This window comes from Pteropus alecto, unplaced genomic scaffold (assembly GCF_000325575.1).
Source record: "Pteropus alecto unplaced genomic scaffold, ASM32557v1 scaffold8, whole genome shotgun sequence".
Lineage (NCBI taxonomy): Eukaryota > Metazoa > Chordata > Mammalia > Chiroptera > Pteropodidae > Pteropus > Pteropus alecto.
The window spans coordinates 16,240,620-16,252,154 of record NW_006494609.1 but is presented as its reverse complement, the minus strand read 5'-3'; the positions used below and the strand labels follow the sequence as shown (position 1 = coordinate 16,252,154).

The 11,535-nt window shown below is 46.7% G+C and overlaps 1 pseudogene; it reads left to right on the top strand.

The window, feature by feature from the left end:
• Positions 1-5,420: 5,420 nt before the first annotated feature.
• Positions 5,421-5,539, top strand: LOC112473728 (annotated as a pseudogene).
• Positions 5,540-11,535: the final 5,996 nt, after the last annotated feature.

The window sequence follows — 11,535 nt, the reverse complement described above, 5'->3', positions numbered from 1 at the left end:
CAGCCCACCAACCCGCCTGGGCCCGGGGCTGCCTGGATATTTTTGGCTTTCCCAAAAGAAAACAAACTTTCACCCACAAATGTAAGCAGGCAAAATCTTCACCCAACAAAACAAACAAACCTAGCTCCAATAGGACATACCCAGCTTTCCTAATATGGCATCAGGGGTTATGCATTTGGCATCCAATCAACACAATAGTCCTAATCCCAAGAGAAGAGGCGGGACTAACCCCAGGTGGCAGATAAAGGTCATATTTATACTAAACTGGCTTCAAAGGTTGCAATGGGGCTCTTGAGGGGTAGGCTCGCCAGATAAAACCCAGGAAGCCCAGTTCAGTTTGCATCTCCCATGAACTACAAATGCTCTTTAAAAGTGTAAGTATATCCCACGGCTCCTTTGAGATATACTAAAAAAATGCTGTGTTGTTTATCAGAGATTCAAGTCGAACTGGCCTCCTGGATTTTCATTTGCTTCAATCTGGCAACATTTGAGGCTGCGTGTAAACAAGGCAAACAACAGGGGTGCTCACCAGTGTCTTGAAAGGCAGTGAGCACCTGTCAAGGAAGCTCTTGGTGCTGGAGATCTAGGGTTTCAGTTCACGTGGTCATTTACATATGAAAACTCGGCCTCCTGTGCACTAAAAACTGAAATGAATGGCTGCTGCTGAGGAGGTGTCATCATTTAAAAAGCTCCCCGGGAGGTCAAAGTCAGTTTCAGTGTTTGGGAAACGCTCTGACATTTCTGTGCTGAAGGAGTTTGACCCCGTGATTCCCGACGGAGGAATCATTTGCAAGGACGATAGCGATAGCGTAAGTAAGTGTTAGGGATAAAGGCATTCATCCAGCACTGCCTATAATAACTGCTATCTCTCTAGACAGAGATATAGGTAACAGTATCTATAATAATTGCTAACATTTACATGGCAGTGCTGTTCTTAAGTGAGTTGCTGAGTCCTCACATTGAGACTAGAAACCAGAGAATAACTCTGTCCGGTATCAGGGGACTAGTTAAGTGAGTTGATGGCCTAATCACTAGGCAGAATATTAGGCGGTCATTAAAGCTAATGATGATTAAAGCTGTTATAACATAGAGGATACTTAAGGTATAACGATGAGAGGGGAAACAGTAGGATATAAAACTAAAATCTTGTAACTTCCTTATAGAAAAGATACTGAAAGGAAATAAATGCTAACTGATTGTGAGGTAATTTTTTTCTTCTAGTCTCTTTTTTCTAAAAATTCTTTAGTAAGTGCATATTAATTTTATCATTAAAAGAAAACAAAACTGAAAAGTCATCCAGAATCTTCCCTTTCTTCCCAGGTATAAAAATAATATGTAATAAATGCCTCGCAGGTGCCAGGCACAGGCCCACTACAGAGCGGTTAAAATACGGAGTTGGACACACAAAGCCTGCCCTCCAGGGTCTTATAATGTCATCATTTTTATGTAGTACCTGTTGATTAGCCCTTCTAGCTCACCTCCTCCAGAATGTCTTCCAGGATACTCTCTCCTTAGAGTTCCATTCAGCTCCAAACCTATATACCTGATTTTCTCACTAGATCATGAGCTCTTGAGGCCAAAGATTGTGACTCCCTTCTCTGACTTCCCAGAGCACGTAAATGGCCTCATAAATGAATGAATGCTTCATGTATCCTACAAACACATGGAGATAACTTGAAGGGTACTTTACCCTCTTTAGTTTGTCATTTGGGTTTTTTTATTGTGTTTTTTTTTCTCCTTGTCTTTCTCTCTCTCTCTCTCTCTCTCTCTCTCTCTCTCTCTCTCTCTCTCTCTTTTTTTTGGTCGTTTTGATTTTCTTAGCTTCTTGCCTTTTCTGGCCTACCCTAGCCTCCAGAAGGCTGACAGTTGCCATGTATACATACATCTTGAGAAAGGTGAGACTTCCTTTCGCTGTGGCTGTTTTGAGGGTCTCATACATCTGACCCCTCAATACCTCTGCGTTCACGTACTTGAATTGTTTCACCAGAAATCTTGGACAAGCTCCCAGATGGTTCATTGTCAGATAACCCTATAAGAGCGACTTTATACATGCTCGAGTTCAGCAGTTTGGGGGTAAAAACAGTACTCATGTAAGTGTAAAAAAAAAGAAAAGTGGAGAAATTATTAATAGTGTAACCATTTAGAACAGGGGTCAGCAAACCTTTTCTGGAAAGGGTCCGATGTAAATGTTTGGGGATTTGCCGGCCATACGGTCTCTGTCACAGTTTCTCAACTCCGCCCTTGCAGCAGAAAAGCGTCCACAGAGAAGTCAGAAAAGAATGGGTTTGGCAGTGCGCCAATAAAACTTGATTCGTGGACTCCGAAATCTGAATTTCATATAATTTTCACATGACAAGTAGGAGCCTTATAAATGAATACATGGTTGCAATTATTTTTTTAACTGTAAAGAATATTGGGTACTTGATTATAAATGATGATGACGATGATTCTGTGATTCATTTCTCCCCAGATATTAGTATAGGGCAATGGCTCTCAATCTCACGTGCATCCAACATCTCTATGTCACTAAATGTTTGGCGTGGAAGACCATTTAACTTCTTGTGGTTTTTTTTTCTTGCCTTTATGTTGATCTTGGAGGCAGAGGAATTGAAGAGTTATATTTCCTTTCATTGCACATTATCGTCACTGGTGCATGCAAAGTGCCACTCTTGTTTATTTTTGGGGTCCAGTTCTTTCTCTACACCTCTCCTTCCTCTGAGAATTCTGATCTATTGGTCTGGGGTGAGAAGTTGACAGAGGTATTTGTTTGCAAAAGCTCTTCAGTGATTTCTAATGTGCAGCCAGGGAACTACTGATCTAATGTGTTATTATAATTTCTAGTATTTTGTGGTTCAGAGTGGCCTATCGACCAACTGCATAGGCATTACCTGCTAGAAACTCAGGGTCTCGGGCCCCGCTCCAGGCCTACTGGATCAGAATGTGCATTTTAACAGAGTCCAAGTGTCTCGTGAGTATGCTTCCCTTTCTGCAATCCTGCTGTGGCCGAAATCCTGTTTTAGAAGGTGGGGAGCTGATAAAGGATCAACGCTGAGGTATCTGTGCTATGAACTTGTTTTTTCTTTTCTTTTTAAATCTAGGGTTCTCGTAAAGCGAGGTCCCTTTGCAGTTCCCTGTCTGGCAGAGCCCAGAGGGCAGGACTGTGCCAGGAAAAGCAATTTAGGACTTGAGAGGCCACCAGGGGCTTCTTTCCCCATGACCCGAGAGGGTGGACGTCACTGGGACTCATGGGGCTGCCAGGGGTGGGCTGCGGATGGCATTTCTTAATATAGTTAGTCAATAGCTATGTTTTTTAAGTGCCACAGAGGACTAAAGGAATGTCACTAAATATTTGGCATGGAGGGAACTGATGGCTTTGCGAGGGACATTTCCCAGGCCTTGGATGGGGAACAGATGTTTTGGAAGGGGGCTAGCATGGAGACGAATCCCCAGGCACAGGCCTGGTCACTGCTTTGTCACCGCTTTGGCTTCGGGCATGAATGTCACGATGTGAGCAGAGTGTTAGTTTTGCCCAAAGAGGCTCTAGTCCCAGGAGCTTGGTGTTGCTCAGGCCGCAGGCAGAGCGGGCTGCTGTCGGCTTCCGCCCTCCGCCTCGGTTTATTGGCCTGTGCAAAGGGCACGTTGCTGCAGCGAGCTGCATTTCGAAAGTCGATTGCACTGCCTCGTTTCTCTGGGCATTTCCTTCCTTCTTTCCTCTGGAGGTCTCGAGAAGCAGGTTCCTGTCCACAGCACCTCCTCGTTTCTTCCCACGGCAACAGGGAACGGTGGGAAAACCCAGAATGAGGGGTCAGGCCACACTCTGCCATCACCATGTGATCTTCAGCTGGGCGTTTCACTCGACGGGGTCCTCAGCTGGTTAAACGGGGAGCACACACCCTTCTTTGCAGGGGCGCAGCAGAAGTCCTTACTTCTGCAATGCACCGAGGGGGTCTTTAGAAAACAGGTTCAGGGACTCTGTCGCTGTGTTCACTCTAAATGAATGTCTCTTGAATTGAATCATTTCCCTCCTACAGATCTGCTATGTCCATTTACATCTACCCCACTTTCTCTGGGGACGACAGCTGACATTAGAGTCTGATCGCTTTTGCAACCTCCATGGAAATCATGGATTCAGGCAAGATTATCAATTGGTGTTAAAACCAAAGGTGGTCTATCACCAAGGGAATGGGCAGCAAAATTATGGCCTATTCATCCAGTGAAACAATACAACAATGTGGGGAAACCTCAGTACACACAACAGTATGTTAGTGTCTCACGGCTAACACTGAATGAAAGCGTGCTTATAAAATTCCATTTACAGGAAGTACAGAAACAGGCCCAACTCACCTGTGTGATAAAAAAATAGAAGTTTCCTTTGTGTGGGGGCTATTGTCTGTGAGGGGGCATGAGAGGGAGCCAGTTGGGGTGCTAGGAACATCCTCTGTCTTGGTTTGGGCTGCAGTAATGTGGGTAGATTCATATGTAAAAATCTTAGCAAAACCGGATTCTATGTCATTTTTGGTCTACATAACACCCTCTATAAAATACTTCAGCCAAAAGCTTTGAACTTGAATCCAATCAACTTTAACTGTAACTTCCAGTTTCCAGAAAATATAGGAATAGACGAACAAGCTAAATGGCACCATGAGGAAGCGACCAGACCAATCCAGAGGCTGGCCCTTCTGCAGGACAGCCCGCTCAGTCTCTTCCACAGGAGAACCTGCACAAGGCCAGAAGAGCTCAAGGGACATCCCATCTAAAGGCAGTGCAAGGCCTCGGTCTGGATCCTGGTTTGGACAAACCAGGTGTAAAGGAAAGTTTTAGAGGCAATTGGGGGTCTTTATACACGGAGCTTTAGATGACAGTAAGAAATTGTTTTGAATGTTTTAAAACATGGTAACACTAATTTGGTTCTATGAGAAAATGCTATTTTAAAAGGATGCATATTGGAAAAAAAAAAATTTGGATTCATTTTCAGCTTGGTGAAGGACCAGCCAACCCACAGGTGTGCCTGGGGAGTGTTCTTCCTGCAAACGAGCCTTCCAGCAGGAAATCGTCATCACTGGACTTGTGTTGTGCGCCAGCACTTTATATATTTTTCTCGTTTCATAATAGCCGTGTGTTTTTCTTTTTCATAATTATTTTTCATTGAAAAAATAATCTGTTTGATAAAAAACCTTTGCATCGCCTGACAAATACGCCATGAAATACGAGACTCCTCTTGCTCCAGGTGACTCCTTTCCCGGTTCCTCCACCCAACCACCGCCACCATTAATGGTTTCTGGTGCATCTTTGCAGAAACGAGACATTCTCTATCCACATGAACCTGTATAGAAATATGTGGTCCCTGACTGGGTTGGCTCAGTGGCAGCTGTGGGCGAAAAAAGGGGTTATATGGAAAGTAACCTCAAAGGGTGAGCTGAGTCTACAGCCATGCTACCCTGAACAAGCCCAATCCCGTCTGATCTCGGAAGCTAAGCAGGGTCGGGCCTGGTTAGTACTTGGATGGGAGACCACCTAGGAAGATCGAGTGCTGTAGCCATAAAAAATAAAATAAGGGATTGTAAACTGACAAGGTCCTTGCAATCTGTGAGGTCAACTAAGGGTTGCCTCACCTAAAAAAAAAGGGGGGGGGGCGGTGAGCTGATCATAAATTCCTAACTGGGTAGGGCATGGAGGGTAGTCATGCCCCAGGCATATAACTTCTGTAGTAAAAGGTTTATTTTTGCCTTAAGCCAGCTCTGTGCACTATTTTTGTGAATCTAAATGAACACATCATTGAAATGCCAGAGTAATCTCTTTTCGGACCCTTTGGAGGCGTAATCGCTCTCAAGGCAGCACATAATCTTGTTAACTATGCTATAACCCAGAAGTCCCCAATCCCCCCAACACCCAGGCTGTGGACTGGTACCAGTCTGGGGCCTGCTAGGAACCAGGCCGCACAGCAGGAGGTAAGTGGCAGCCTCCCCAGCGCTAGCATCACCGCCTCAGCTCCACCTCAGATCGTTAGGCATTAGATTCTCATAGGAGCACCAGTCCTTGGTGCCCAAAAGGTTGGGGATCCCTACATGTAATCCAATCCCCATCTTGCTTTCTCCCACCTTCATTTAATCTCCCTTATCTTCCTTGCTTTAATTCCAAATGCAGAAAAGAAACTGCCAAGCGAGGGAGCATTTTTCGAAGTCTATTGAGATCTTGCTTCCAGGGGTATCCTTTGTTTGGCTGGAATAATTTTTTATAAAAATCCTCTACAGGTTTGGACATTCTTACATCGAAACAGCCTACCATCCACCAGGATTACATCTGGTTGTTTTGACTTATCTGAGAGATCCTTCCTTATTTGCTCTTACGAAGGCCACCAATGATCTTCCTGGTCGTGCAAGCCAAGGCCACCTGTCAGTCCTCCTCTTACTCAATCAGCTGATTGCTCCTTCTTCCTGGAATGTGACCCTGGTGTAGCTCCCGGGGCTCGTACTCTGCTGGTTCTCCACCTATCTCTTCAGTTCTTGCTACTTCCTCTCTGACCTCTGAACATTGTCATGCCACTGGGCCCCATCCTTGAACTTTTCACTGACTACACTCACACCCTCGGTAATCTTATCGATTTGTGGTTTTTAAGTACCCCACCATCTCCACACTGAGGACTCCTGAGTTTATATCTCTACCGGGAGTCATGCCTCTGGACTCCGGATTCTTTGACCAAATTGCCTACTTGACATCTCCACTCAGATGTCAGATGTTTCAATTCTAACCTGTCCAAAACAGACACTCCTGACTTCAGATCCCAAACCTTCACTTCCTGGTGTCTTCCGCATTCCAATCGTTGGTAACTCCATTTTTCTAGGTGCTCAGGCTCAAGACCTCAGACAGCCAGGACTTTGGGCTTGCTTTCAACCCTCACATCCCACCTCCCAGCAAATCCCATCAACCCTTCCTTCGAGCTATACCCAGAATCTGACCATTCCTCACCATCTTCACTGCTACCTGGGTCTCAGCCACCACCATTCCCTGCCTAGATTATTACCATAGCACCCTGACTGGATGCTCTCCTCCATCCTTGTTCCCTCGCCCAGCCTCCCCTGCACACAGCAGCGGTGATGCGGATAAAACCAGACGAGGCCCTGTACTCCTCCGTGGAATCCTGTCTTGCTTAGAGTAAAGGCAGCGTCCTTGCAGTGGCGAGATTGGGCATCCCTCTCTGTGGGCTCACCTCCTACTCTAATTTCCTCACTCTGCTCCAGCCAGTCTGGCCTCCCGACTGTCCCTTGTCAAGCCCAGACCCCAGCCTACCTTAGGGCATTTCCTGTTCCCCTTACCCCAGATATCTGCAAGACTTGCTTGCTAACCTTTGCCACCTTTTTGCTCAAATGTCACCTTCCAGTGGGATTTGCCCTGACAACTTGATTAAGATGGCAACCCATCTCCTGTCTCTCTTAGTACGCTTTATTTTTTGGTAACATGTATCACTTACTAACATGTATCACTATACTATACTATATATTTACTTATTTTGCATATTCTTTGTCTACCCAGGGAAATATAAGCTCCACAAGGACAGATACTTTGTAGTTTTCCTCACTGCGGTATCCCCATTGCCTACAATAGTGCCTGCCTGGAACATAGTAGGTGCTTAATAAATCTTTAGTGAATGAAGGAATGAATATTATCCTATTTGATTTTTTTAATGGTAGCGGAGATCCACTGTATGGATGATATAATAACAGCAGCACAGTGGTGGCTGACACTCATAGGCAGGTCTGATACAGTCCTTTATGAATTTAGGTCCTTCACAAATTTACAGTCCTTTACAAATTTAGCCCTGTATGAATTCATACTCATTTAAACTTGTCAACAATCTTATGAAGTAGGTGTGCTAGTCACTCCCATGTAACAGATTACAAAATGAAGTTCAGACAGATTTATTAGCTCCCCCATAGACACACAGATAACAGGTCATGCCCATCTGGCTGCATCTCGAACCAGCACATTTAACTGCTTGTGCCAAACTGTTGCAGAACGGATGTTCCATGATTTACTTAACCAGTCTCCTACAAATGGACACCATCTTATGGTCTTCAGGCAAGGCAAACAAGGCTCAGAGATGTTAAGAAGCTTGGTTCAAAGTCACAGCTGGAATTCAAGTCCATTAGCTGAATTGGAGATCTGAATTCTCAATCACTACATTGTCTAAGCTCCTAAACTTCCTTCTCCCCCTGGAGGGTTAGAAGGGCCTACTAGGTGGCCCTTGGCAGCTTCCCCTTGGCAGTGTCCTTTCTCCCAAAGGCCTGCCCCCTATTGCAGTCCCTCTTCCAGCTCTGGAATCCTCCCCCAGGTGGCCCCAGGCCTTGGACACACAATAGCCTACTTAATCCCTTAATGGTTCACCGGCCTCCCAGAGGGAGTGTAGCTGTCTCCGGTTTTTGTTCTGGAGTTTCCCACCTTTGTACCTTTTATCTCAGAGATAAGGTCAGGGACCACCTGGAGGGATTTACCTGCCAGTTAATTTATTCAGTCCCTTTCATGGAGCACTTTTACAGGCCAGGCACTGTTAGAGGCAGTTTGGCTTCATCTGAAGCCAGACCGAACTCAGACTGGCTGCCAGTATATCTATTATTGTGTTTGGGGATACTGTGGACAAAAATGGGGTGCTGTAAGAAATCATAAATTCCTAACTGGGAGGGTCATGGTGGGTAGTCACACCCCATGCCTGTAACTCTTGAGTAAAAGGTTTACCTTCACCTTAAGCAAGTCCTGTCCATTGTGTCAGTGCATCTAAGTCAACACACCTTTGAAAATGTCTCCTTTTAGACCCCTCCTCCTAAAAAGTAACCACCTGCAAGACAGCACAGAATCTTAACTCTCCTACAGATCTTGCTCTCCTGCATGTTGTCAATTTGGCTCAAATAAAACTCTTCACAGGTTTGGGTATTTCTTACGTGGACAATACAATGGTGAGCAGAGAAAAACAGTCCCTGTGCTTAAGGGGCTGACAGTCTAGTGGTGGGACAAACGTTGTCAAGTACTCAGCCCAAGTAAAAGTCCAAGTGTGATTGGACATTGTCTCATTGTCACTGAAGGTGTGGAGCGCTAGATGGCTGAGATGCCAGGAAGAGACCCCTGGGCTGAGAGCTGGTGGATGAGTTAGTAAGCAGAAAAGAACATTCCAGAAAAAGAGACTGCATGCCTAAAGACCCTAGAGACAACAAGGACCACAAGAAGCCAGGATGGTGGGGGCAGGGTGAAGGGAACAAGGTGGAAGATGACACTGTGAGACCTTGGCCTTGTCAAGGAGTTTTGACTTTAGCTCAAGTATAGTGGGAAGCTGTTTAAGCTGGGAGGTGGGGTGGGGAGGGATGTTAATGGCGTAGCCTGATTGGCCTGATCAAATCCTATTTGCATTCTGGAGACATTTCTGGCTGAAGAGTGGTAAAAAGGCTAGCAGGGACTAGAGGGGACTCGTAAGTGGGAAAGGGTTGACGGGTTTTGTGGTCCTGAAAGAAATGGAGGTTAAGTGAATCTGAGAAATATTGGGCTCAAGGTCGTGCCTCTCCCCGGGGTCAGCCCGTACTCAAGGACTAGTTGACTGTGCGGGGCTGGGGTAGGCAAGAAGGCGCACTCCTTTGGCTAAGATGGGACAGCTCTGAAGGTTGGTTCTAGCTTTGGAATTTCCTGTGGGATGATCTAGATCTTAAAATCGATACAAATGTACAATTTCCTATTCTCAAAGGGGATGAGGCTTGAGGCCAGGACCTGCCCAGGGTTCCAGAGAAGTGTGGGTGAGTCCCTAGTCCCACCAGTGCCTGGGGAGGATCCTGCTCTACTCTGGGCAGGGGTCCCAGTGCTCAGAACCTGACCCTCTCCTCTTACCTCTCTCAGCTTCAGAAGGATGGGGAGGTGTGTGTGTGTGTGTGTGTGTGTGTGTGTGTGTGTGTACTATCTTGCCCGTGTACTTGCTCTTGTGACCTTGGGCAAATCCTCTTCCCTCTCTGGTTCCATTTCTTCATTGGTAAGACAGGAAGTTAGAGTAATCAGTTAACTTTTGGGGAAGATCGCAGAGTCTTTTAGAATTGGTTAAAAGCTATGACCATTACGTACGTAATTTCTGGTAGCTGCAGGGGTTCCTGAAGCAGGGGTCAGGTGGGGACTTAACTGGGCCTCAAGTTAGGAACCCTTGGATGAGACAGAACAAGCATCTTTTCTGAAGGCCTTCTGAGGACCAGTGTATTATCCTGTTCTAATCCTCACCTCGCTCCTTTAAGGCAAGCATTACTTTCCCCACCTGGAGACAGAATTTATGTGACTTGCCCAAGCTGGGAGGAGCTGAACTAGGACCCCTAACCAAAGCCCCGTTCTTCCCATTACAATGAGAGACATCTCTACTTTACTTCCCCTACCCCCACCACACCTCCATAACACAATACGTTTTGGACCTTATAGCCAAACTTCTGTTGCAGTTTGATATGCTCTCATGAGGCAGGGCTTACCTTGGGAGGAAAGACAGAGGACCTGAATGAAGCTCAGAGAGGCTAAGTGGCATGAAGGTCACATAGCAAGCATGATCTAGCTGAGGTGGAGGTAGTGGACATTTGTGATCACTCCTTAAGTCCCAGAGTGGACAAGCCTCACCTAGTCGTAACTTGGAAAACCAGGGGGAAGAGGGGTAGGGGCCGTCGTATGAGGGGAAGAAGGCAGGCCCCTAGGGCTGGCCCTTAAAGAATGGGCCTTAGGTTTGGTCAAGGGGAGTGTCACCACTCAATTGTTTCTTTCATTTCTGCCTCAATGCAAGCTATTCCATCTCAGGCTTGCCAAAATCTGATTTTCCAAGGCCACTTTAAATGCGTCTCCTGAAACTTTGTGTCCCCCCTCCCCCCATCCATTCTTCCTGGCCGGCCTGGGAGACATGCATTTCTCCCAAAGCCTGAGCGCTTTGAAGGCGGGTTGCTTTCCTACTGTCCCACAGTGCTTGGGCAGGGCTGGCTGGGGATGTAATTCGAGGGCTCTGAAGCTGCCGCTGACCTGCGCCCCCAAAGGAAAGCGTCTCCTGGAAGCGTTCTACCCTTAAACTTGAGGCTTCTTAGTCTTGCCCGCCCGCCCCCTCACCCTGCCTTGGTTGAAGGAGTCTCAAGAGTGTGAGTCAACGTCCTAAGCCTGGGAAGGCCCCTGGGTGTTCGTGTCCCCGCCCCAGGAACTCCCACCTTGGGCCTGGGTCTGTCTCCTCGAGAGAAAAGCAACGATCTCACTGGATGACTGTGTCCCCCCTACCTTGGGGGAGGGGCTGAATACTGCTGAGGGTACAGAAATGCTTTCGATGACTAAAACTCAGTAGCTTGATCACTCCCAAAGGACGAGCAGGAAATGCCCACACCACGACTCCACTCACCCCTTTAAAGAGTAAAACCACTTGGCAAAGGCCTCTCTAAATCCAGTCCCGCGTACTTCGCCCTCGAGCTCTACAGCCTGAGCTCGGACACAAACAAGCACCAAATCTCCAGGCTGGGAGGGCGCGGCGCCTTTAAGAGGCGGCGGGCCGCTGCCCCC